At 45.7% G+C, this 26,900-nt stretch overlaps 1 protein-coding gene and 1 long non-coding RNA gene across 2 annotated transcripts in view; one reads left to right on the top strand and one right to left on the bottom strand.

The window, feature by feature from the left end:
• The window catches only part of LOC135394080 (uncharacterized), an 83,764-nt gene extending 82,687 nt beyond the window's left edge, over positions 1 to 1,077 (bottom strand). The window contains exons 1-2 of the long non-coding RNA XR_010422763.1: positions 1,029 to 1,077; positions 891 to 962 (exon numbers count right to left, since the gene is read on the bottom strand). This is a non-coding gene — a long non-coding RNA (uncharacterized LOC135394080). The remainder of the gene's footprint in view (positions 1 to 890; positions 963 to 1,028) is intronic.
• The window catches only part of LOC135394079 (tyramine receptor 1-like), a 228,470-nt gene that overhangs the window by 83,488 nt on the left and 118,082 nt on the right, over positions 1 to 26,900 (top strand). The window lies entirely within an intron of this gene.

Genomic DNA, 26,900 nt, shown 5'->3' with positions numbered 1-26,900 from the left:
CGATCATTGTGTTCTCAGAAAAAAAAAAAAAAATCGGCATGACGAAAATGTTATGTTACGAACGTTTTCACTTTTCAGCATGCAAACAACTCAGGAACGTTTACGTCATCTAGAATTGTCCAATAAGCAAAATAACATAAATGTTGCCTTCATATTTTACTTGTGTTGACAGAACATGGCTGTGATGCTGTCTCAGTGTTGCAACATCATAACAGAAACGTTCCCTCCGTGTTGTATTGGTGTTGAAGGAATGTGGATGGGGAGCTGTCTCAACGTTGCGGAAATGTTCTCAAGCATCATTGGTGGCAAAAAATTTTCAAGGGGACATTACCGATGTTCATGCAAGGTTTGTTTCACAACTCTCTTGCAAAAGATTACACGACCATAAGGTACGGTGTGGTGCATGGATGAGTAATGTTGCTCTAAGGTGACTGAGGAACGTTCAGACACTGTTCCCTAACAACACTGGAGAAAGATTGCACTGCAACGTTGCAGGAACATTGTAAAATGGATAGTAACGTTGACCCACTTTTGGTAATATTATAATAATGTTAACAAATGTAGCAAAATTTTGCTCCACATTGGACCACATTTGCAACGTTGCTTCAATGTCATGACTACACCAGAGTGTAGACCAATCCATACTCGCTCACAGTTTAGTAGGGCACTAAGGGCTGCAAGCCTAGCCCATCTAGTGCAACGGCTGCACAGAAGAAAATGAAAAGAATCCTGTATGCAGTGAGAAAACAGAAACAGAAGAAAAAAAAAAAGAACTGGAGTGGTAGCTGTGGTAACGACAGTACTGCTGCTGATACCAGGCACCCGCAGGTGTGCTACTCTGAGTGTGCACCCTCAGTAAAAGTCCCAGAACTCGCGTGATTGGTACTCACCTTCTAAAACATCTTTCGGTACAGCAGAAACTGGAGTGCTGCCATGGAAATCTGCGTCCATCACCTGCGTCTCTATAAAAACACGTTGATTAGAAAGCGTGCAACATTCTGCCATTATGCTGCTGAGAGAATGTGTACCTTCCATGATGCTGCAAGTACTTACATCGCCGTTAGGAAGGGCTTCAGGTGTCACAAACACGTGGTCACAGGTGGTCACAAACACGACAAAAGAACACACGACCAACGAACCTGGAAAGGACACAGACAGAAAGTATGTTCCTGTTTCCGGGTTATATCACCATCTCGCTTGATTCTCAACTATTCTTTCATTATAATAACCGAACATTGCGCAGTTAAAACTGCATGGAGCGACAAGATAGTCTTACCTGCACTCTACGGTTGGGAAAGATGGTCGGCACAGCGTCGACTTTTAGACGCTTTTTCTTCGCTACTAGTCCGAACCTGATTTTGAGGATGTCGCTGTCCAGGTATGCATCCTCCGAGAAGTGTACCGAACACACTCGAGACACCATTTTCATTGCAGTCTCTTGTGACAACAACAACCAACAACCAACCAAACCAAATCCAACAACCAACTCTCTGCCACAATCCAACGAAAGTGGCAGCTTGCCACTTTCGTTTCGTGCCCGCATCACGAGGAGGATGAAACGAAACGTTCGGATTTCTTACCGAAGTGTTATTGCAGTTGGGCACACTGCGGCGGTTTCCACCAGTCATTCTGGTGAATATGCCGCTTCAACAACCACCAAACCCGTAGCAGTGAAACTTCTTTACTGAAAGCAGACGACAAGCAGACGAAAATACGGCACTAGCAATGTCGTCGTCTACCCGTACAACTGGCAATCAGCTGTTCAACCAGAGAACCAATGAGCGAGACGGAGCGAGACTTCTGCAAAACGTCACAGATGGCTGTTGTTGCCAGCAGACTTCTGCGTTCGACAAGCAGCCACGAATAATTGAAATTTAATTTCTTTGTTAAAATGCCGATTTTTCAAGAAATAATTTACTAGCTTCCATTTCCGTCTATGCGCTATCGAATGGTAGTAGTGCCCATATAGGCTCGCTGCATGCTACTATCCCTTTAAACGCACAACAATAATGCAAGGGATAGCACACTTCGACGCCATTTTGGATCCATTGCGAGTTCTTAATTATGGGACCCCCAGACGAATGTCAGCACAGTTCCCCCTGAAGTCTGCCCAGGACGCGTACCAAACCCTCCACTCTTTTCCCCTGTCCTCTCTCCATCTGTACGCCGCTCATAGCCATAGTTGCTTCGCAGCGCTAACACTGAACTTTTAAAGAAATATATGGTTCCACCTGGAGGACGTCGACACAGACATTGATGCTTTTTTAGGATAAAATACCGATGTCCGCGCGCACCGTGCATGGATCGGATCGGAGCGGAGCGAATTTCAAAACTTTATACTTCTATCAACAAACCCGGGCCGTATATAGCGCGGATATCCGTGCACACCTGTACTCATAGCCACAGCTGCTTCGCGGCACAAACAAAAAGAAACAAGGTTTCAAGAAAAGCGCAAAACGTTGCGACACCATGAACATAAAAGGAACACACACAAACGCTTACTTCCAACGATGTTCGTGTTCATGGCGTCGTAACGATTTGCACTCTTCTTGAAATCATGCTAAGGTCCAGTCGATAATTAAAAAATAATAATTTTCATGCGTGTTTCCTAAACTTCCCATACCCGTTCATGTTCTTGGAGCCCCACTGCTCTCAAGCGGTGAATCACCCCAGACCATAGTCATGATTTAGTTGTTGTTGTTTGTTGTTGGAGCCCCACATCACATTTCGTTTCATCGTACACAACGCCTAGAGGCTCGTGTTTTGGGTTTAAACCCGGCAGAGCCCGTTTTCGCCCCCAATTTCCATCATCGTCACTCAGGGCAAAACCCGAAAACAACCGAAAACGAAGTTGCCAAAGCAGGAATTCAGCACCGCGGAATCAGCACGGCCGCTCGGCACCTCATGCATGTTCACTGAAATGCGAGGAGCTCCTCTATTTTATTTCCCACCCCAAAAATATCTATTCCCACCCGATGTCACCCGCTTTGACCCTATTTTACAGCGCCTAAAATAAATCACGATTTTCGGATCCCGATTTTTAAAACACCTACTACCCGACAACGCAAGGCTATATTTATACTCCATTTTCATACTCCAGTCGTGCAATCTCATTCTTCAGTGCCCCACTCTCACCCTCAACGCGTTAACCCTCATGCTTTTCTTTTGAAGTCATCTTCTTCTGTAATCCATCTGATCCTTCTTTTACCGTTTGTTAGTTTATCCTTTATTTCCTAATTCTTTTCTTTTTTATTTATTTTATTCTTCTTTCATTTATCTTCTGTTTTCTTTGCGGAATAGCAAGCCGACGTCCTGTTTGGCTGACCTTTCCCCTTTTGTCCCTTTGGTCTAATAAATATACCCCCCCCCCCCCATCCCATGATTTATTCCCGGTGTTGTTGAACACGACAGGCTCGAAGGAGGAAACACGTTCTTGCCTTCGTGCGTTCCTAATTCCAGGACTGGGGCGACGACGTCAGCTGAGCCTGTCACCCGATGCTACGAATGATGCTGCGTGATATAGTGTCACCGTAGTGTCACGAGCAGCCTGTGACAATGGCTTTCCTCGATCTTCGCGCCCTCTACAAAAGTTGGATCAGGCCTAACAGTATATAGTAATATGACGGGTCGCAGCAGACACTGGAGTAACCCTGTAAGAGAAGGAGTGGTAATCATTAATCCTTCAAAAATAAACGTAATCGTAAAAAATGCAAATCATCAGTATTAATGCGTTTAATAATAATTCGGTGTTTTAGGTCGTCAGCTAACAGTGACCGTGAACGACGCGACAGTTGCTCAGTGGATTAACTTTGCCCATCCGATGGTACTTCAATGTGCTCTGAAATCTTATTAACGCACTGCATCTTTAACATCTCCCGTGTGTCTAAGCTTATGTGTAAGTAACTTCTACCGTGAAAACTAGCGTGCCAGGTGATCACAAAAAGACGACAGCCCTGGTTGGTAGGGCATGCCTAATGACGACTATTGTTTTTACGTAACAATTTGTTTTAGACAAGCATTAACATACCTCGTGTACTGTTATGACACTGAGAGCTTTCTATGTACTCTTATGGCGTTAGTATACTATACAGAGTGTTCCTTTTTACCTGCAACAAATTTTCATTAAAAAAGAAGTTGACTGAGGACGTTTTTACTTTCGCCATTGCATTACTCGACGGGGCTGCTACTAGGAAGCCGTATTTATTCTCAATTGGGGACTAATTAACATAGATATTTTAATCAACGTTTTAATTATTGATTTTAGGAAGCACATTGCAATTGTTATATTAAAGCCTGAACTTCACATGATGCGCTCGACCCACTGACGAAGCACGAAAGTAATCGCAGCGCGCGCCACAGACTTATTAGCCCGTATTCACCAGCCGACTTGAACCATTGGTTTAGTGACGTCGGGTTTAAATCGATCACGTGATCTCTTCGGCTATGAAGAGCGGTTGACCAAAGGGTGACCACAACGCATGCGCACTATTGACATTGGCACGAGATGGTTGAGGGGAGGGAGAACGTAGCAGACGACAGGATTGTGAAGAGGAAGGCTCCCGCTCGTTTTTTGATTAAGATGTTAACGGAAGAAAAGTTCAGGCGGCGCTGGCGCTGCTGCAGGTGGTTGCGGATCGGGGTGTCGGTAATCGTCGGTTATGCGTTATGCCTACCTCTGTATTTGTGAATGGCAAGCTCTTGATATGGTCGCTAAAAAGAGAGCGTTTGCCATGTTATTTGAAAGGCAGCAGTAGGTATCCTCGCGCAGGTGATCGTTGTGCTTTCGTCGGTGTTCGGTCGTCGATTGTGGATGCGTATAATAACGTCATCCGCATCGACCATCGCTTTTTTATCGTCTGTTGTGCGGCTTGTGTGGTGAACTGCAACGATCAAGAGAGCCTCTCGATTGATGGGGCATTCCAGCAGAGTCTTTTATACGCTTTGGAGCCTGATATCATGTTCGCTAGTGTACTGTGTAGTGTGTGTGTACTAGTGCTTGATCACTGTAGGCTATGTAAACAGAAAGAACACTGATGCAAGGGTGACCTTATCCTGCAGGTGACTCCCATACGCATAACTCGACGTGGTACTTTCAACGTGCCACAAATCTGCAACGCGTTAGACCATCTCTTTGCTGGCTGTGTTTCTTTGTAGTGTGACTCCTATCGAAAACGTACTCATGGTGCTGCCTTGTTTACGTCCTGGGCATGTGTGTGTGTGTGTGTGTGTGTGTTTTTCTTTGTTTGTTTAGCGCTGTTTTCGTCAGTTACCCAGGGCGTCCCTGCTTGTGAGCGTGGAAGTTGCCAGTGTCGTGACCCCGTGTTAGTGCGGTGCTGTGCTTACCTCTGATCTCCTTTATTTCTGCATTTCAGCATATAAGATTATTGTACAAATCATTAAGCACTAAATTGATTGTTCTGTTCAGCCAACAAAGATACATCATTACGTTGCGACTGTCTCTTGCTCTGATGAAATTTCACACAATGGGAACATACCTAATGTATATATTTGTCCTTACTTGTCATCAGCCATGATGTACTTGACATCACAGATGTAATAATTGCAAAAATAAACGGCCACACTTTAATACCATTACACTGCATCCGAGCCATTCAGAATTTTTAGTTTATTGAGACTGTGTACACAAAATACAGATGTTAAAATGAACCAAATACCTCGTAAAGAAGGATATCTTATACCGGTTTCAATAGTGGTGTTTCAAGGATGGAGCAAACAGGAAAGGACCAAAGAAAACACACACAACAACAGCTGCAACATTAGCCACAAACAAGCCTGTGCTGCCATTTTGTTCAATAATTGTGTTGAGCTTATTTGTTCAAAGCCATATATTATTCAGGAAACACTTTTACACACCTGGTTGGGGACTTATCTATTTTTCCATGCTCATTCTTTACAAACTTCTCTCTCGACTCCATACTGGCATTGTAAGCAATTTCACTGGCATTATCATCGCACCATTACATGCCAAAACATCACCACCACCAATGCCTAAAAACTCCCCACAGCTCATGCCATGCTATAATACGGCTGCCAACAAGACATCATGCACTAAGCAAGCGTATGAAGGCGGGGTAGTTGGTACGAATTCATTCCGCAGCAGAGACACGTGGACAGAAGGATGACGACTGCATCATTCACTACGATCTTTGAAATCACTCCTTATTCAGGCTTTTTTTTTAATTTATAAAAGAATTTGCATAGTGATGCAGTTACAGTTATCACTTCACTCTTACACAGATTGTAGAGGACGCTACTAGTTATCTCATTAGAAACGATAACCGCTAGCAGGCGCCGATGTTGAGGGTGTTTAATAAAAGGAACCGGCATGACCGGGGGGCGTGCTTTTTCTTGTTTTTCTGCCCGCTATCAAGACTGGGTACGTCTGCAGTTACTCGTCAATTCCCAACATTCACTCACCACCACTCAACTTTGACTGTGAAATGACATAAGAGGCCTGTGTGATGCCACGAGAAAGATAATCTCCATTGTACAATTGTGTAAACTTATTTAGGGAATTTTTACTTCAGCAGCTCTTCACCGCTTTCTTGACATTTTTTCTAGTTTTCCAGTCATGCAATAGTTCTCAGACTATTCCCAGTTTTCCATGCTTTATTGGATTGCAGACATCCTGAAATACAGACGATGATTCAAGCAACTCAGCAACTGAGCGTTTGAGGCTTACATGTTTGTATCATCCGTATGTGTGGCCTGCTTCGACTAATTTTTGTTTACACCGATGATAAAGCTATGAAAAAATTATTGCACAGGCTGCATTTCTGCACTGTGCGGTTATGCAGTTTGACTGCGCACCTTTGTACTGAGAGATTGTGCTATTCCTTGAGAAACAACACAGTGGAATACTACAGCAAGGCACACCTAGAGATGCTCATTCTAGCATAAAATCTCAGTGCTACAGCAAACAGCAGCACTGGTTATTGTCTGCTCGCTTTCTATATTGATCTGTATCATACCGTAAGGGGAAGTCTGCAGTGGAAAATTGGACGCAATGCAAATAAGCTTATACAAAGAAAAGGATGCAACTTGAAATCATGTGCATCTTAGCTACAATGTGCTGTATTACTTTTATTAAAATTTACATGATTGTATATCTTTCTTCTGCAATTTCAGTTATTTTTTAGCCACATTGGCAGTTTTCACTTTGCAGAAGCCGACATATTGATCCAGTTGTGTCAGCACAAATCTATGCAACTGAACAGTTTAATGTAGTGAGCATGGTGTACTGTATCATCAAGGACAAAGCCTGGGAGCAGATTTATGGGACACAATGCTGAATTTATGGTAAAATAATGTAGATGCCTCTGCATGACTAACCACCTAACTTCAGTAATGAGTGGTGGACATGCAGAGCCTTCAGGCAACTTCTGGTAATTAATACATGTCATATGGGAGATGGTTTGCAAGATACCAGCACCCAAAGCAACAGTTTCACAGATTCTGGCCATATGCATTACGTTGGCACACAAGAAGAGCATGTAACTACTTCAGCCCACTTTACTGAACTTTAGCACCCCTGCCATAGAAAATGTGGGGGGAGGGGGGGGTTCTAAAAAGGAACAGTAGTAGTGTCAATTTCCCATTAAAAAGAAATGAAAAATTCCACACACACAACCACAAGATTTCTGAACCTATGGTGAAGCTAGCTCTTACACACACATGTTTTTTGTGGGACATGGCATGGTGTGCCTAAGCTAATGCCAGTCACATATTTGAATAGCAATAAATTTGTATAGCAATTATTTTCTTCACATATGGCATTGAAGAACGGCTTACCTGAAACAAAATAAATAATCAGGTTTGACACATATACAATCATACGTCACAGGCATTTGGTGCCAGCCATGCAGTGAAAGCAGTGTGCACGAGATGCCACATATTCTCCTGGTAATCATGTGAAGGCTTTCCAACAGTAAATGTATGTATGTGGTATCTTGTATTGCAACAGCATTCAGGCACTGTTTCGAATGACAGATCCATAGATGTTAGAATCATTTGTCATGATGCTGATAACACATTCTTAGTTACACCAGAACTTTGTGACCGTAGTATGCCCATATTCTGTTTATTCTCCACTCACTGCTGTACATTTATGGGTGGAGTGCGAGTCAAGGAAGAGGAGAGCTGGTGTGAAATGAGAGTACCAATGTACAGGACATGTCATACAGCAAAAACCATGGACACTTAGCGTGCACCTGAGCTGGTGCAAGGAGAACAAGTTGTAACATAATTGAAGGTAAAGTGATGTACTACGCATATGCATATTAGCAGGATTTGGTTTGGTTCACTATTTTGTAACTCAGCTATTCAGAACACGTTCAAGACATGCACAACACAGCCAAATTAGAGGGTAGTGTTTCGGGTGTGTTGTATGTTGTTACCGTCAATAAATTTTCCTATTACAATTAGAGGTATTGTGGCATTTGCGATGAATAGAAGCATGATTGCAATGTGGATGCAGGCGTATATGATAAATCATGTGGCATGATTCCATAGGGATATGTTTTTCGTTTCTTAAGATTTACCTCAACACGATCAACGTGGCTCCAACCAAAGTTAGCTCGAAAGAGGGGATCCCGACGTTTCGGAGCCGAACCGGCTCCTTCTTCAGGGGTGACGAACTAACAGGGCTAACTTTGGTTGGAGCCACGTTGATCCTGTTCAGTTTCTACCCAACCAGGCACACCTATGTCAAACATGTTCACGTTTAAGATTTACCTGTACAGGATATGAGGCTACACAAAAAGAGTGCACAGATCACACCAGTGTAAAGCTGCAGTGCGTCGAGTAATTTTTAACAGTCTTGCTCACAAAATGATGCAGAACAGCATGCGTACATTTTTGCTTGAAAGAAAAGCCTTGAGCCTCAGGAGACACAAAAGGGACACCATTTTTTGTTTAGCGCTGTATTCACACTGAACAGATGAGCACATGGATAAACTCTGTGGCCATATGACAGCTATCAACGACGTAAAAGGAGGAGAGCTAGTGTAACATGGGTGCTTGTTTACCCTGCTTTACTACTGTCGTCTATATCCACACTGAACACATGAGCACAGAAATAAACTACGCGGCCATACGGCAGCTGTCAGTAACGTAAAAGAACGACAGCTACTGTTAACATGGGTGCATGTTCTTCCATGTGCTCGTGTGCTCAGTGTGGATATAAACGGCTGCAGTGGCTGGACAAACCTGTACCCATGTCAACGCAAGCTAACTTGCTTTTGAGTAGTTGACAACTGTCATGTGGCCATGTACAATTTATCCATGCGCTTATGGTGCAGTATGGGGGAACGACATTTCCATTTTGATGTTGCATGAACCAGCTGACTCCTTTATAATTGTCAGTACTATCTATTGATGCGTCTGTAGCCTATGTTTTGTTATATTCATCTGGAAGGTGCTATATGCAGTAATTGCAGTTGATCTAATTTTCAACTTTAAGTGCAGTCAATGGGAGCAAGAGAGCTTCAAAGTTTCTGTACACATTGCCATTTATTCCTGTGCAATTCAAACGTACTGCAGTACGACACCTCAGATATATTGGTGGAGTCAGCATGTGGAACGTAGCAAGGATTTTTTTTTCCTTGTGCGCCATTGCTCACTTATGTTCTCATGTGACCTTGACAACTAATTGAGCAGGATATCCAGAGTGCATGTTTCTATGAAAAAAGTCATCCTTGTGGAACTACGTAATAGCCTTTACTGTCTGAATATAAATAAAAAGCTCACGAATACAAAGTTGTTGTGATGAATGAGTCCATAGCAGAAATTTTCAAGAAAGGATCTCCAGAATATATGTGCTTATACAATGCAGAAAAGCTGTCAGTGATTGGTCATGGTTATGTACCTGCAATAGTAATGATGATTGTAAAAGGTTTGCAGCTTCCTTTAGCACATTGCTGTGTAGTGTGTTTTGCAGAAGCAGCCCTACAAAAGCACATCTACTGTTACCAAATGATAAATCAATATAGAAGTAAGCAGCTGTCCCTTTGAATGTTTTCTAATGTAGCAGTGGCAACACGATACCTGAATAACATATTTTTATTGGTCTGTTCTGCTGTGGCATGCTGAAATAAGTAAAACACACATTTCAGTTTCATCTATGCTTGCATGTGAATCCAGGGGAAATGGGGACCTCCTTAGCTTTTGCTCCGGTATTTTCATAATCGGGGAACGTAAAATCTGCTCAAATTTCGTGTTCAGTGTAGTGCAACAACATGCAATATCTCCATACCTTGATAGTACTCACACAACAGCCGCAAGACGCTAATGCACTTTATGATCAGTCCTATTGCACTGTTAGATGTCTCTGGGGATTAGACACGCTGCGAAGAGATGATAGATACTGGGATGGTTGATAAGCATGCCAGTGGATAACGCCCCCAATTTCTCCATCGGGGCTCGCAACAAACATCTAGCACGTTATTGCTCTTACTGTACAATGACAGGGGCGCTTACAGTGTGTATCACAGGAGATGACGCTCATAATAAGCGCCAGCACTACTTATGCTTTGTTTTTGAAGATGCACATTGACGTTCGGCCATCCGCACGCTCTCTCGGTCCCTTGGATTGGTATATGGATTTTGTCCAGTGGCACATGTCGATGTCACTCTCTTTGACCACACTTTGACGGTGCTTTTTACGTTTGTCATGCAAAAGTTCGCAATAGCGCCTTGTAAAAACAACAGCCGCATTTCGTACCCCCGGTCAAGCGTTACGCCGTTTTTGTTTACTAACCGTGCATTTTAAACGATTCTGCTTAATTTTTACCAGTTAACTTCGAATTAGTGCAACGTCACCTACCGCAACCAATCTACGATAGTTTTTTCAACACACACGTCCACTGTAGTTGCAACGTATACTTAGACCAGTGTTAAACTAGCCCCTCCCCTAGTTTAAAATACGTCCCATTCAAATGCATGGGGCTTAAACCACCAGTTTAAGTAGCTTGGGTGGATGATCGAAATGGAATATTTGAGGCAAATATTCGTCCCATTGTGATCAAATCTGTCTCCTGGGCGCTTCTAGTAACTATATTAATCGAAACTTACCCAAGATTTGATGAAAAATTCTTCGTGAACCGGGGATTAGGCCTACCGGCTACCATCTCTTCTGGCAGAATCTGGTGAAATACGCATGCGCTGTGCAGGAAGCTCGCTATGTGCGCCGCCATAGGCTTCACAGCAGCAGGTGGTAGAGCATGGGGTGGTGATCCAGGATTGGCGAACGAAAGTCTCACGTGATTAATTTAAACCCGACGTCACTAAACCAATAGTTTAAGTAAGTTGGTGAATACGGACTAATTATTTCAGCTCTGCTGTCTGTTGCGCACCTCAAGTGGTCGGCAAAAGAGCAACGGTGACGTCAATATCTCCGCCCTCACTTAGCGTCACAGAAAAACGTATTGTTTCACGATCTTTGTTTTTTGTTTTGTTTTTATTTTTGCTTTCAAAGACCTTTGCGCATCAGCACTACATATCAGCGCTTATCGTACCGGGGAAGGGCAAGAGCTGTAGTGAGGCCGAGTGAAATACTTAGGTCTATAGCACGCGCTAAGATTACTTTAGTGCATCATCAGTGGCTCGAACGGATCATGCGGTGATGAGGCTTTTATAAAGTCAATAATTAAAAAGTAGATTGAAATATCTCTGTCCCCTAATTGAGCAAAAAAAACTGGGTTCCTATAGTAGCAGCCCCGGCGAGTAATCCAATGAGAAGGCAACTCCCCTTTTTACGAAAATTTGTTGCAGATAAAAGGAAACACCCGTATACAGTACACCAAAAGCCAACTGATTTTTGTAGCAAGAACCAGAAACGCGTAGCGGTACTCTACATAGACCTTGGAACATGCAGCCCTCGATTCGTAAAGACGGCATTCCATTGATACTGTAATTGAATTTTAATTGATTCCGCGCATTAGGAACCAGGCAAACTTTAAGCTCGCTCGGACTAAGGACAATGGCGCGGAATGCATTTCAACGATCATTCTCTATAGAGCAGGGGAAGGCAGCATCTCATAAAGACCTTAACACTCACTTTGAGATATCGAATAAAGGCCTTCCGTTCATGGTGTCTTACACTTTGGAACGCGAGGAACGCAACGTCCGGAATGCTTTGGCGCATCGGTTATAAGCTATGAAAGTGGGCAGCTGAACCGTGAAATGCAGACGACTTATTCTGAATTAGGTACGAGACGCAGAAATTCCCCGACAAGATTCGTTTTGAAATCAAGCTGCCGCGTTCAATCGAAGATGACGGCCGGTAGTGGTCTTGGCATGGAACCAGATTCACGTATTGATTGGGCTCAACAAGTGAAACGTGGGGACATTACTTTGCACCTGTCAAATTATCGAACGTAGTTTCTCAAAATTATTAGCAGATTTCTTTCGCCTTTTCTTCGCCACTTTTAAGACACAGTAATAATAAATTATGTGTATGATGCTGATAACGGTATTAAACAAACTAAATTAACGAGGAATAAATTGTTTGCACGAGTGGTGAAGCGGCAAGTTAACAAGAAGGTGGACGTTGCGCAGGACGCCGTTGTTACTGCGTGACCATTGATTGTGTAGCAACCGGGAGGAAAATCCCGGAGCTAGCGAGTTACACCATAGCGTCGGAAAACATTGGGCAGTCACTGACCACGTTGCGTCGGGTTGCTGCGGCTGCGTTCTGGGCGATCGTATGACATCTCGCGATTGTTTTGCGACATGCCTATTGATACTGGCCGGAAGGCAGGTGCTGAGTGGGCAGAAGCGAAGCGCTGCGGTGATCGTGGGTCAAGAGTTGTGTGCATACACTGCAACTGTTCACCCACGTGTGGGTTTTATTGGGTTTTTCAGCCCGGGTGGACTAAAAAGACCTCGAGTGGGTTTTTTCAAACTTGGTCCATTCGAACCCTGGACTATTCACCCGTTCATCCTTAAACACGTGGATATCTACGATTGGGGTTTCTCAGCCACGTTCACGGCGCTTGCAGAACAAGGTTCAGTGAAGGCATGGAGCGAATGTACAGCGAAAAAGCGGCGAATTTCGCTTGGCTAAGAACGCCCTGCGCGAGGCGTCAAAAAATGTGAGCGTCCCCCGGTGACCTGTCCATGCAAGATATTTTCGCCCAGCACCCGCGGATTCCGAAAGCGTGGTGGTAGTGGTGATTGAACTGCTTATCGTAGCCGGCCACGCCTAGACGGGGCAACGTCTCGACTGTCGCTGAGGGAGGGCGTGGCGGTGCGTCCTGGGCCGACGTCACAGGGAACTGTGCCGACGTTCGTCTTAAAGCGTCTGAGGAAACCCCAGAGAAAACAACCAGAGAGCACAGCCGGCGCCCGGGTTCGAACCCGGGTCACCTCCCAGTCTCGGCGTCGAATGCCATCATCGCAGCCACTAGGCTACGGGAGCTGGTATTTCCGGAAGCGTGGTGGTGGTGGTGGTGGTGGTGGTGGTGGTGGTGGTGGTGGTGGTGGCGAGAGGGCTTGCGGTTGTCGGCCTCACAGAGGGGGGCAACGTCACGACTGACGCCCTGTGGAATGTGCGTCCTGGGCCGACTTCTTCTTTCCGGAAGCGTCAACTGCGGATCAACACGAGGCCGGTCAATCAAAGTAATCGTCCACTACGAATTTGCGCCGCCAACGTCTCGCTGCTTTGTTAGCCTTGTGGTCTGCTTATGCTCTCCTGACGTCTTTTTCTTCTTCTTGGTATGGGGTGCTGTCGTCCGCCGGGCGCCTCGCCTACTGCACCGCTAGAACGCCAGGCATTCTCTGCCAAGAAACAGACCAGCAAACTTACCAGCAAGAAACAGCATTACGCTTTTTTAGACAGATGTTGGACTTAGTTGCAAAATTTGTGAGATTCAGTGCATTTTTTCGAGCAACTGATTTCACCAAGCTTTCACTTTGTACTTTGACAACAGTGACATCAGAGCAATACCTTCCGACGCCGTCACGCCGTCTGCTTGTTTTTCATCCTTTTACGTGGCGTGGAACTGCGCGTGGCAGTCTGCGGCGCGAGTTCGTTGCAAAAAATTCGATCCATGGAGGTTGGCCTGAAGATGTTAACTCGTTCCACGAGACCTTCTGACGCCACTTCGTCAAACGCTGCTCCGCTGCGCATTGCTGATGATCTCCTGATAATGCACAAGTAGCTCTCCGGCTCTGGAAGGTTATGCTTGAGCTATGAAACTATTTATACTTCGAGAGAACATAAGAGCTACAGTCAGAGTGGTATACCTCCGCCAGCGAAGAATGTGGTTCGCACATTGAGAGTGGGGTCATACGAGAAGACGGCAGACGTGGAAGTCGATTCACATGTTTCGTTAATGCGAATATTTTATATGTGTTCGCTTTAAAAGCATGCAAGCGTGCTCTAAGTATATCGTCCCCGACGAGTGTTTTCGAAACATGATCGGGCAACTGTTTGAAGCATGGGGGCGCACTAGTTGTGTACTGGGAGGTATCATGGATCCGCCCAACCCAATTACAGACTTCTTTAGATTTGTGAGCGGAGTTCACCTGTAGGAGTTAACTTGTCCCGAAGTATAGTCTGGTAGAAGGACTCAGTCCTTCCTTCCATTTTCACGTGTACTCATACTTATACATCCACATTATATGTGTAGATTTGACTCTACGCGCTCTTTGCCCCAGTAGGTCCGGCTTTTTCTTTTTTTTTTTTTTTTTTTACATTTTCGGATAATGGGGGGTGGGGGGGAGTACGTTGGGTAGACGAGCGGTCGGGTAATGGGAGAAGCAGAATTTCGCCGGGTGACGAATTCAATTTCTCCCCTCCTTTTACATTCAAACTCAAACCCAAATTAGATGTCCTATTTTTAACGCGTACATATATCTTATTATCACACTATTCACGTATCGTTCAAACGTTCCGCCGCAACTAATTATCGCGTTTGTGCGTTCCACCGAGCACTTAACGTTATGTCCCCGGAATGTCAATCACCAACTTTCTTTTCTAATACCAGTCGGAACAGGGAAAGCAAACAAGAAAACGTGCCGCTGGCATCTACTGGGCTTCTTGGGAAAGAACGCCGGCCCAGTGGAGCTTCGCGAAGCCCATTTTTGACATGACGGTTATTAAATTCGAAGTGCGTTCCGCGCCAGGGACTGTGAAATAGTGGGAAAACAGAAAGAACGAAACGCGTAAATAAAAGAAAGAAAGACGGGCTTTTTTTCATCTTGATGTCGCTCATGGTCCGATAGGCGACTTTTTTAAAATAAAATATTCATCCTCTAGGAAGCCGTAATTGTGCTTTCTTCATACGGGACTTCAGTTCACTTCATACGGGCAGTTCTGACGCCTTCGTCGCGTCAGAACTGCCATGAAGATGTCCCTCCTAATGAATAGCAGAACGTCTCGCCTCGCATGTTGAAGGGACGTAAAGCGGTGCTACGCTCGTGTGTTTCAGCGAGTTTCGTTCTTTGTAACATTGTGTTCGCTCTGCTACTCGCTTCCTGAATTCTCCCTAAGAAAGGGAAAATTATTACGCCAAATTGGTAACAAGGAATGGCAATCCCACGCGGCACGTTCCGTTCTGCTATTGGTGACGTCATAGAACTGTCACGAGGCCGTATTTTGAGAGCATATATTTTTAGAAGAGTTGAGTGTTGGGAATGCTGCTATTCCATCTACACTCGAAAGCGCAGATACACACGGACACAGAGAGGCGAGACGCACGAGCGCTCATGTGTTTCGTCTCTTTGTATGTGTCCGTGTGTGTCTGCACTTCCGAGTCTGGATGGCCTATATTTCTCGAGAGCGCGGGCCTAAACTCATGACACGTGCGGCAATCTTCGAGGCATCATGCGCCTAGGTTGCCCATGGGAGTATTCTCTTATTGTGTATTCTAGTATTCCATTCTAAAGAAGCGGCAAATCGCTTAAACGGCGCCTTCTTCGAATACTGCTTATGTAGCACACTTTTTGCATGGAGGGTATCAGGCAGCATGCGCGGCATTTGATGTCTTACTTTCACACTGTGCACACGAGACACAGAGCGGCAACAACAAGATAAAATGCTCTTTCTTTTTTCTTTTCTTTTTTCTTTGTTCTGTGGTAGCGCCGCGAAGCAACTGTGGCAATGAGCGGTGTACAGATGGAGAGAGGACGGCAGGAAGGAGTGGGGGACAGGGGGTTAGTATGCGTCCTGGGCCGACTTCAAGGGGAACTGTGCCGACATTCGTCTGGAAACTCTTCGGAAATCCCAGGGAAAACCTGAGACAGCACAGCCGGTGGCAGGATTCGAACCCACCACCTCCCAGTCTTCAGGACGACCTTGGCTACCACCAACGAGCGGGTAGTCTTAATCCACTCGGCCATGTGCCGCTGGTAAAGATCAAATACTCGTCGATGGGTGAGGAAAGCTGGCCAGTTTAATATGTCCGGATTAATATGTGACTCGGTATCCCAGTTCAGATATAATTAGGTGAAATAATACGGTAGGGGGATCTTGGAGAACACTCTGCGCCGAAAACCAAAAAAAAAAAAAAAGGGGGGGGGGGTCACCTTAATGCTCCTTTAAATAAATTGCATTTAAGAGGAAGCACACTTGTATGTTTCCTCCTGAAAGTGAACTATTATTTATTTTGTTTTTCATCAAACAAAGATATATTCTGCTTCAAAGCACTTTTCAGTAGAAGCGTTTTTATCTTTCTTTCTTTTTTTTTTTTTTTCCCTGACTTTCTAAACTTTTTCTTAAGAAAGGATTCAAAAGATTCGGCATTCGTAAGATTCGTGGATTTGCAGAACGTTGCTAGGGTTCGGATTCGTCCCATCTCTAGAATGAACTATTCTTTTAAAAAGTTCAGTGGGGTGAACTCAACTGAATGAATTAGTTCGCCAAGGTGAACTGATTTGCCCATCACTATCCAATCATGGATTGGTTTGGATCGCGCACTTGGCTATAGAAGTACTGGGATTTTTCAGCTCACGTCCGCTAGGGCGCGCAACAATATGGTCGCACTCTGGCGTGCCGTTGAGGAGGAAAGGCTCCTCCATTCATCCGCTTTGCTCTCCCTCTTTCACGCTCTCCCACCCTTTCTTTTAGCCTCTCTCGTTATGATACTACATCTATTATTATATAGATACTTATCTGTATGATACTACATGATACTACAACGTTGTAATTCGCATGATACGAAGCCCTCACGGTCAGATTATGTCGGCGCACAAAGGCATAAAAGTCTCAATATGAATTCAGTACTACTAAAGAGCGTAAAGAAGACCCTTTGAAATTCCATGAAGAAAAGCAGTTCGTAACGCCGCTACATGACATTGGGCAAGGAACCAAGAACCGACGCTAAAGCAAACAGAAGCACTAGACTCCCAACAACCACGCATTTGTAATCCAGTATCTGTGGCTTTTTGAGGGACGATAAATATCGATGCGTACGAGTCTCGTTCGATAAAGTTACGTCTCCCGAGCCCCGAGAAGACGCTTACAGAAAGGAAGACCCCTTTAGGAGCCGAATGTGGCCTATAAAAGAAGAGCAGCTTTTCCCAGCGTCCGGCCTCCGCATAAACTGCCGTTTTTAGAGCACTCTCTCCTCGCTTGGAAAACCCTAAAATAACCAAATTGTAGCGGAGTCGTAATGCCGCTTTTATGACGTTGCGGCTTCCTCTCAGACGGGAAAATTGAACATAGATCACGTCCCATGGGAACATATAAGCTCCGCCCACAAAATCTCGGACGGCGCAGATTTATTTATTCGATCCTCCCGAGCAAATTGGAGGACTTTCTTTCTTTCTTTCTTTTTTTTTTCTCTTGAAGACAGACAATTGAACTGAGCTTTACAATGGTTCGATTCGGTAGTTGCAGGACGTAGTGAGTGCAAAGCTTTCCTGCAAGTACGTTTTCATTTCACGTGCGGTAAGTGAATTATCTTGCTGCAGCGTACAGAGAATGCTTTCGACTTCAACTGGTGCGCTTCGAGTGCTGATGCTCCAAATACTTCCCGCGCGTTGAATTGTATTCCTCGAGCGAAATTTAGTGTTGCGAATGCAGTTCATGGAGAAGTTCTACGAGAAGCTCTTTTGTGCTACTGATATTTAGAATGCCAAGTACATTCACCCATAAAAAGGGTAATAACAGAGAGTACAACGCGACACTGAAATCTAGACCTGACTCGCGACCATACTGGTTATGTCGGCTGAATAGCGAGGTCGCGCGTGCTTGGAGTGCATACTCTGCGGGCACGCATGGATGCAAGGTCGCTGTAGTGACCATCATCGCCAGTGTACTTGTTCTTGTATGATGTTGTATGATGTCGTTGTATATGATGAGGAGGAGAGGAGATTCGTTCGGAGCAAACATACAACACGTAAATGTCATTTAAGAATGTCTACTGCCTCCAATCGAAGATGCAAAGGCCGTTAGAGTCCGTCATCCATCGCCTGCGATTCAACGTCCCGTTCGCAACAGCATTCCTTCATAAGGTAAGCGTCGTTGGATCGCCGAACTGTTCAACTTTCGGAACCGTGGGGAACACGGAGTACGTGCACGCCTGGTCACCTACCGACGCTTCGACTCTAGTCCGCAAACACTGAAGAACGCCCTTGTTAAACTTGACATCCGACATTTCAATGTTGAAAGGGTACTGGGGAGCTGGCCAAAGCAGCACCAACAACCTGCGCTGCGTGCCCTGACGAACTACCTCAAGGACATGCGTACGTGCTGAAGTAATGTTTTAAATCAAACAGTGCTTTCACATCAAGCGTCATGGAACACCTGGCCTACGTTTCCTTTTTTTTTTTCTATTTCTATTCTATCCTATAACAACAACAACTTTATTTTCGACCTATATTCTATTCTATATCTCTGTAGATACGTTATAGAAAAGGTTTTTTCTTCTTCTTCTCCTTTTTTAAAGGCTGTACACTACAGAGTATAGCCGTACGAAACGTATTCATCTATTCGCTTCGCATTCAAAGATGAGTGGAGTGGAGTTCGCGTTTCTGTTATTTCTATTTTTATATTTTATTGGTATTTTCGTTCTTTTTTTTTTGGGGGGGGGGTTGCAGGTTTGGTCGGGTGCTGAATTCAATTTCTCCATATCTTTTAAAAAAATTACTTATCAACTTATCATGACTGGCGTTTCACTTTAAAGGGACCATGATGAGATTCTCGAAATTTTTGAGTTCTCGTGTGAGAATGAATGTTTCACAAGAATGACTTCTCTCTGAAGCACGCACGATTTTTGCCAGACTGCTTTCCACGCTAAAATAAGTGACCGTCCGACCCGGCCCCTATAAGCAGCATACATCAAGCCAGCCCAATGCCAATGGGGAAGACCACAGGTGCTTCTGACTGTCAGTCCGCTTTTTTCGCCGTGGCATATACGCGTTACTCTAACCAATGCTCCGTTCAGAATCGACACGAGGAAGGTGTCCAGAAAATTCTATGAAAGATGCTCGCGAGAAGTACTAATGATGGCTTCACGTTTCCCTTTAGCAATGGGGAGAACAAACTATCATAGGGACATCAGATACGGAAGAGGCCTCCACCACTAAGTGAAATTTGCGCACTACGACGCAATCCCATCATGCTCCGATGTTACACACTACGGTGGAGTCTAATTACAAGACTGACAACATTCGTTCGCATTTTGGGCAATTTGAAAACAACTTGTAGGCATTACTGCAATATTTGGGGACGCGAAAGACGAGGTCATAAGGTACACACAGAATAGAATATTCCAGTATGCTATCCCACCAACAAGCCCAACTTTCTGCTTGTAGGCAACGTATTCCTCGAGTATGAGGAGCCATGCACACGATAGTTTGTCTCTGCGCAGGGAAGAGGGAAGAGATTTTCTACTTTTTTTTTTGGGGGGGGGGGGCTAATGGCACGATCGGCCCGCCGTTGTTGACCACACAGAAGTGGGCATATCGTCTTGACTTTCGCAAAAAAAAAGAAAGAAATAGACGGATGGAGGAAGAAGGGTGGAGATGCGTAGAGGGTGCGTGAGTTCGTCGGGGAGGGCAAAGTGTCAGAGGGTCGTCGAGCAAGACCCGCCGCCTGCAGAAAGAGCAGACGGTTTCTTGCTTTAGCGGAACGTTCGGCATAAGAACCACCGGGGTAGGGGATGTCCGCTAGCGTGCCAGCGCTGGAGTGAGGAAGATGGGCTTCGCGCGCAGAATGGTATGCTGGGCAGTCTCGCAGGATGTGCTCGATTATTTCAGGTTGTTGACAGTGAACACAGCAGTTTGAAGAACCCACGTTACGAGGTGTCTGTCCAATCAGAAGGCAGCAATAAGCGGTTTGACCGGCATGGGTCTACGGAAGAAACTACGTGCGCCTCAACCTTGAAATGTTGCCGCCTTATTTGGGAGAGGCACCAATTAATGCTGTGACCCCACTGGTAATAGGGGAGAGACGGAATCTGGGGAACTGCGCGGAGAGCTGACCTACTTGCATAGCACATATATATATATAGAAAACACAAACACGAAGGGACGAGACTGAAACGACGTTTACGACGTCAACGACGACCTCAACGAAGGTTTATTTACTACGCATGACCTACCTGGTTGAGGGAGAGTCATAAAAAGGAGCGAGAGTCATGAGAGTGAGGGGAGAGTCAGGGGAGCGAGAGTCATAAAACCAAGGAGCTACGGTTGCGTTCAACCTAAGAATGGCATCTAGGGAGCTTTATAATTTAGGGTTCCGCGCTTTCCTTATTTTAGTTTCCTGGGAAGATTCGGCGAGTGTTTTTCGGCATTTGTATGTTCTCTCAAATTTGGGTATTTTCGCCATTTCAAAACGTTTGCACCAAATAGATATGTCGAAAAATCGGCAGCTATAATGACTCATGGGAGCAGGGTAGCTTAGTAGGAGGACAGTGAGAGAACGCAAAGCATTTCGTTTCGTTTGTTGGAGGGTTCCACGTGTACTTGAACCCGTGGAAGTGAACTTGTGAGGAATAAAAGTATTACGAGGGAAGGTTTTTCCCTGAACCAGTGTCTGATCTTAAGGCAAGCGGCTCTGCAGGGTGGTGTTCCTCACATTCCACCTGGAAACGGGATGAAGGAAAAACGAAAATGTGATGCCCCGGAGGGACAAAAAATGCAATCGGGTACCGGCATTTTCGGCATGTACTTCCATATGGAAGAGTGCAATTAGGAGTTTTTCGAAATGTGCCTGATTTCCAACAAAATATTCGGCGGTTCTTTTTCGGCATTTTCGACACTACATGGTCTTCTGGCTGATTAATATGGTTCAAAAAGGGTGCACCGACAATGTCATTCTTCAGGCTGCACATGACTGTATAGACTGGAAGAGAAGGTCGTTCAAAGGTGTGGAGTGCGGTTTATTTCTGTGGCCTGGAAAAGGAAGAATGCGACACTGACACCGGCAAGGGGTGCATCCAGGCCAAGTGCGTATATATACTTTTTTTTTTAGAATTCGGAGTGTGTTATTTGGACGTTGGAGAATGTTCGCGAAGGCGTTCGCTGGGGATCGTTTTCTCCTCGCCGACATAACAAGAACCACAGCTTAGCTCCCTTACGGTATGAAAGTTTTTGGATAACTCATATAACAATCTCTCTTCGGTGTAAGGTGTAAGCTTTGAACGTTTCTGATCTACGGAATAGGCAACCTTGAAATCATTGGAGGATGCTTGTTTAAGTAGTAAACGTAAAATGTTATTCAAAGAAAACGATGACGGAGCTAGCTATTACCGCGACGTTGCGATTTGGAGGTTGAGGAAGATACGCCTATTAGACCATGTAAATGTTTACGAGTAATTCCCAGACTAAAGCCTGATTGCCTTAGCTTTGTTATTTGCCGTTCGACCGATATGTTAGGGTATGTATACAGTATTTATTGATGGCAGAATTGAGACACGACTTGACTACGCTATGTTACGCATATATACGGGCTAACGCTTGATGACGCAGAAATAAAGCTCACCCCACGCTGTATTCGCCAGCCCATCGGTAAATATATCTCCCTCTTTAATTATCTTCTCCTCCCCAACTAAGTATGTGTAACTCTGGCTCCTTCGGTTTACGACTTCAGCTCCCCAACCGATAGTGGGTAGGGTTGCCACGTGGCCGGTATTTCACCGGCTCGGTCGATTTATTATTTGCAGTTCTGCCGCCTGAAAGGTAATACCGGCAGCCTTCTTGCCGGTATTTTCAGCTTAAGGCCTCTCATAGCGTCTTTCGCCAGACATCGCCTTCAATATTCCACAATCTGGAATAAATCTGGAGCAGAGGTCCAACTCCGCAGTCACCCGATAAGGAAACTGGCATGTGGACACAAGGTAGACAAACGATGATCTCTGTCTTTACCCACACCCGTCGTTCAACTGGTGTCCGCGTTCCAGTTTTCGACCCCGTGGCTACGTTCGCAGAACACCAGTTCAATGGTCCCCTAGAATTCTTTTTATTTTTCTTCAGGTGTCCAGTATATGTCCACTACATTCTTATTTTTCGAGGGGACGGTATGCGAAGCCAGTTAGGAGTCTGGTTAGAACGTACGAGCACGACCACCATGAGTTCTCCGCCTGCAAATAAGGTGCGCTTGTGTCGATACGTTTTTCGAAGTGAGTGGCGATCGAATCCGGATTTTGACTCTTGTTCTATTACGTGCAGCGTTGTTTCCTCTTTACATTGCAATTTCCAACATCAAGGATTCAGCCAAAGAAAGTAATATCTATTTTCGCGCGTTGTCTTGAGTGAGCCCTCTCTCTGTGCGCCTCCTCTCTTCTTACCATTTCCCTTCCCCACGCATTTCATCTTGTCACTTTAACGTTTCCCTTTCCAGTGCCCGGGATCTTTCACGGTGAAAAGTGGCAACTCTAATAGTGGGCGACGTATAGTAAATAAACGTTCACTGCTGATTTGATGATGTTCCTCAAGCTGAACGAATAGACCCACTTCTATTTGTCAACAAGTTGGCGCATGCGCGCATGCACTAGACAGCAGGCGTCGCTGGTGGGCAAAAGGGAGTAAGAAGCCGCGCGGTGTGTATGGCGTATTTGGCCTTTCGCCTTGGATTCTCTCCAGACCGCTTACCACACCGCTTTGCGGCATGTCTTTAACAACGACCGAAAACACCCAGTGACTCGATGATCGCGCGATTTTCGCCCACCAAACAGGACAGCAGCGCCGCCGCATCGCTATGACGTCACGCAGTGAAGTGAGTCTATATGTTGCTTACAAGTCCGTTACATCAGCTTGCTTGCCTCATCCCCCCGTGTTCAGTCGAAAACTGCATCGATATGAACTAAAGTTACCTCTCAATGTAATAAGCGGACAAGCCTACGAAAAGCTGAAAAATTTTCGTTCCATTATTCGTCGCCCACAAGGTGTAGGCCGAAATTAAGGTGTTGTCGGCGAGTTCATTCAGACCTTCGCCTTTAATCATCGCGGAACATAGTCACTTTAATCGGCGGTCTGGACGACCAGATGAAAATATCCAAGGACGTTACCACCGAACTGAAACTCCCTAACGATGCTCGAAGGCAGTGATTCTCAACCTGAGCTTATGAGCTCTCATGAGCTCGTGCTCCCGCAAGTGAAGCATGAGCGCGTACCAAGGCTTGCGCGTTCTGCCTGCCTTGGGTCCCACCATTGACATCAAGATCGCCCGACATCGTGGCGAAAGCTATCGTCATCACCTGTGATCGTCATCAATACATAATCAAGATCAATAATTCGCTGCTTGGACGACATCTTTTTTTTTATTCAGTGCTAGCGCCGCGGAGCAACTGTGGCTATGAGCGGCGTACAGATGTGGACAGATGGAGAGATGATAGCAGGAAGGAGTGATATACAGGGGGTTAATAATACGCGTCCTGGGCCGGCTTCTGGGGGAGCTGTGCAGACATTCGTCTGGAAAGTCTTCGGAAAACCCACGAAAAACCTCAGTCAGCACAGCCGGGGTTAGGATTCGAACCCACCACCTCCCAGTCTTCAGCACGACCTTGGGCGACATGAACCTCGCCTGACCCACTTCTACAAAGTCGCGTCTACCGTTCTGTAGCAACCTTGCTGGAACGATCACATACCCCCCCCCCCCCCCAATTACATAACGACTGCTTTAAGGGATTGGCGTGTAGCAGGGGTGCGAGACGAAGAACGAAACGAGATAATGTAAGGCAAATCTCGGTACAGTTCCCTGTGAAGCCAGCCCAGGACGCGCCATCCCCCCTCCCGCCTGCAGCGTTACGCCGCGCCGAAAGTCAGATGATTCGGCAATAGAAAAACAGGAATCCGGAGATTCCTTCCCACAGGAAGAAAACTAACTGAACTGAACTGGAGAGAGAGAACGAAACGAGACTTGTTTGCTGTCTGACATTTACAATGACGCTTAAAATTGCTTTGAAAAAGGAGCCTGCTGCAAAACAACCCGAGACAGATGCATGACGCCATGAGCGACGGAAAAAGTCGCAATAAGGCAAAGAAAGCCGAGGAAGCTGCGTCTCGCGAAGAAAGAGGAAGAGGAAAGGAGTGAATGTCGGCATTGCGGAAAGCGTCATCGCGCAGATCTCAAGAATCACACGTGCCAGTCCAGCCGCACAAAAGGACACTTGCAGCAGTTTGAGTGACGAAAACTAAATCAAGTCCGAAGTACGTCGAGGCCGGATGAGGAGCCAGGCGGCATAAGCTCAAAGAATGACAGCAGTGGGATTCGAAAGGTTTACCCAGGGATATGAAGTGATTTCGTCTCGTGCAAAACACGTCGGACTATTCCAATTTCGCAGGCTTCCAACTTGGCATTTCTTACGCTCCGGGTGTTGTTCTTCTGTCAGGGCGAGATGCGCGCAGCGCAAAGCAGCATGCGAACCTTGAAGGACACTGCTCTGTCGTGTGCTTCGGTTATGGTTTATCCTGGGGCGGATTACTGGCCATTGCATCGGTGCGTCGGCCTAACGTGGCAACGCCCACCGTCGGGCAAGCGCGCGCTGCCGACGCACGATCTGAAGTGGTCAGTAAGGCCACCGTCGTCCGCTGGGTAGGCGAGCCTCGTCGGCGCGAGGAGCAATGACGCTACTCTCGGTGGCAGACGCAAGTCTGTCAAGCAAAAAGCCTAAATTTGACGACATTAACTTACTTTGTATTTACCTCTAAGAAATATAAATTTTATTACCGCGTGTAACGAAACCTTCTTGCACATACTTCGCTAGATGAGCACGTAAGACACGAATCAGCCAATGCGAATGCAGTGCAGTGTCGTCTGCTGCCGTCGCCGGCTCGAAGGGAATCCTTCGGTGCTCGGAGCTGTCTCTTTTTCTTTTCACGCGACACATGTGTTGAGGATTAATTGCGTTTTTTATTTTAGCATTACATTCGTAGAAGACGAGGAAGGTGATCTGTGCACTATACGCCGCGTGGAAGATTGCTATACTGACGAGGATAAAGTTATTTGGTGGACTTACGGTGTGCTTGCTGAGCTTGTCGAGTGATCTCCTCCTCCTTTTTAGTTCTACAACTAAACTAAGCAGTGATTCGGGTAACAGCTCAGGACTACACAGCCTGCTGAGGCTTCCAGAGAGTTGCCGGCTACAACAAGCAGCCAAGCTCAAAATGTGCGGAGCGGAGGCAGATGTCGACGGAGGAGGAAACAGGTGCCACCATCAATGTCCACCAACTCCTTGAAGAACGAAGGAGAATCGTGGAACAACAACGGCGGACCGCAGGAAGCCTTGATCGCCTATGCCAAGTATGCCCAATGAAAGAGTTACTAACAATACGGACAATAAAATATGTGCTGGCTCATTCCCGCAGGCACTGGCTGCAATATCACAATATTTTGCGCACAAGCTTCTGCAGAAAAGGCATACAAATGAATAGCGCAAGTATTGCTAGTTTTTTTTTTATTGCAGTGTCCAAATATTTCATAAATAAAGAAATGTCATGCTTGTGCAAGACGGAGTTAATTTCACAATGGTGGGTTACATACACACTAACTCAGCTAATGCGGGTGCATAACATTCCCTATATGGGAAACACTCGATGTGTATGTCAATGTTTCCATATACATCCTGTATGTGTATACACGAGGCTTTGGACAGTCCGAAGAAGGAAACAAACTGCTCTTCCGACAACGACGTAGGAGCATCCTTGTGAGCACGAAATGTCCTCGTTGACTGCACTGAAGTGGCTCCTTGGTCCTCTAGAAACGCATACACAAGCGCCATTTTCAACGACGAACAGCGCAGCGTTTTGCGTCGGCTGACCTTCTCGCCCAATGGCTACGAACGCCACACACCCGGCGACGGTGGCAGGCTGCGAGTAAGGTCACTTCTTCCTTCTCACGACGAAGCGGGTCACGTGCAGCACGCGTTACTATGGAGACGACGCTGCGCTACGCACCGACAAGTGGCCAGTAATCCGCCCCTGGCTGACGCTGCTGCTACGCACACCGGGAATGTTGTTGTTCTTCCTCTACCTCCGCCTCTGGTGGTCTTGTAATGCTTTAAAGCGCTTGAAGTTCCCATGAGCCCCTGCGTGCCACAGGTGGCTCTTGCTTTTCTAAAATGGTCTATTCTCGCAGATCCTGTGGAAACGCCGAACGCGAATTCAAACGGTGATTCCTTTACAACTCGTTTTGGCTGTAACGGTGACTGGTAATATTTCTATCCCCAAAATGATGCTCGGTTATTTAGAAAGGTAAAAAAAATGTGTAGCACATCGTTATGGGATAGAGGCGATGAACATGTACACGGAAGATAGCATCCTGATCGTGCCGGGACTAACGAGTTCACGTTTTTGCTGCCTTATCTAACACCACGCCCCATTCTTTCCAACATTAGTGAGGCATCTGCAAGATCTCTCCTTGAGCCCCAAACAAGTTTCGCTTTCAAAGTAGATAATTATCTCGTTAAGCACCGACTGCATACTAAGTGGGA

This window comes from Ornithodoros turicata, chromosome 5 (assembly GCF_037126465.1).
Source record: "Ornithodoros turicata isolate Travis chromosome 5, ASM3712646v1, whole genome shotgun sequence".
NCBI lineage: Eukaryota > Metazoa > Arthropoda > Arachnida > Ixodida > Argasidae > Ornithodoros > Ornithodoros turicata.
This window is presented reverse-complemented; position numbering and strand designations above follow the sequence as displayed.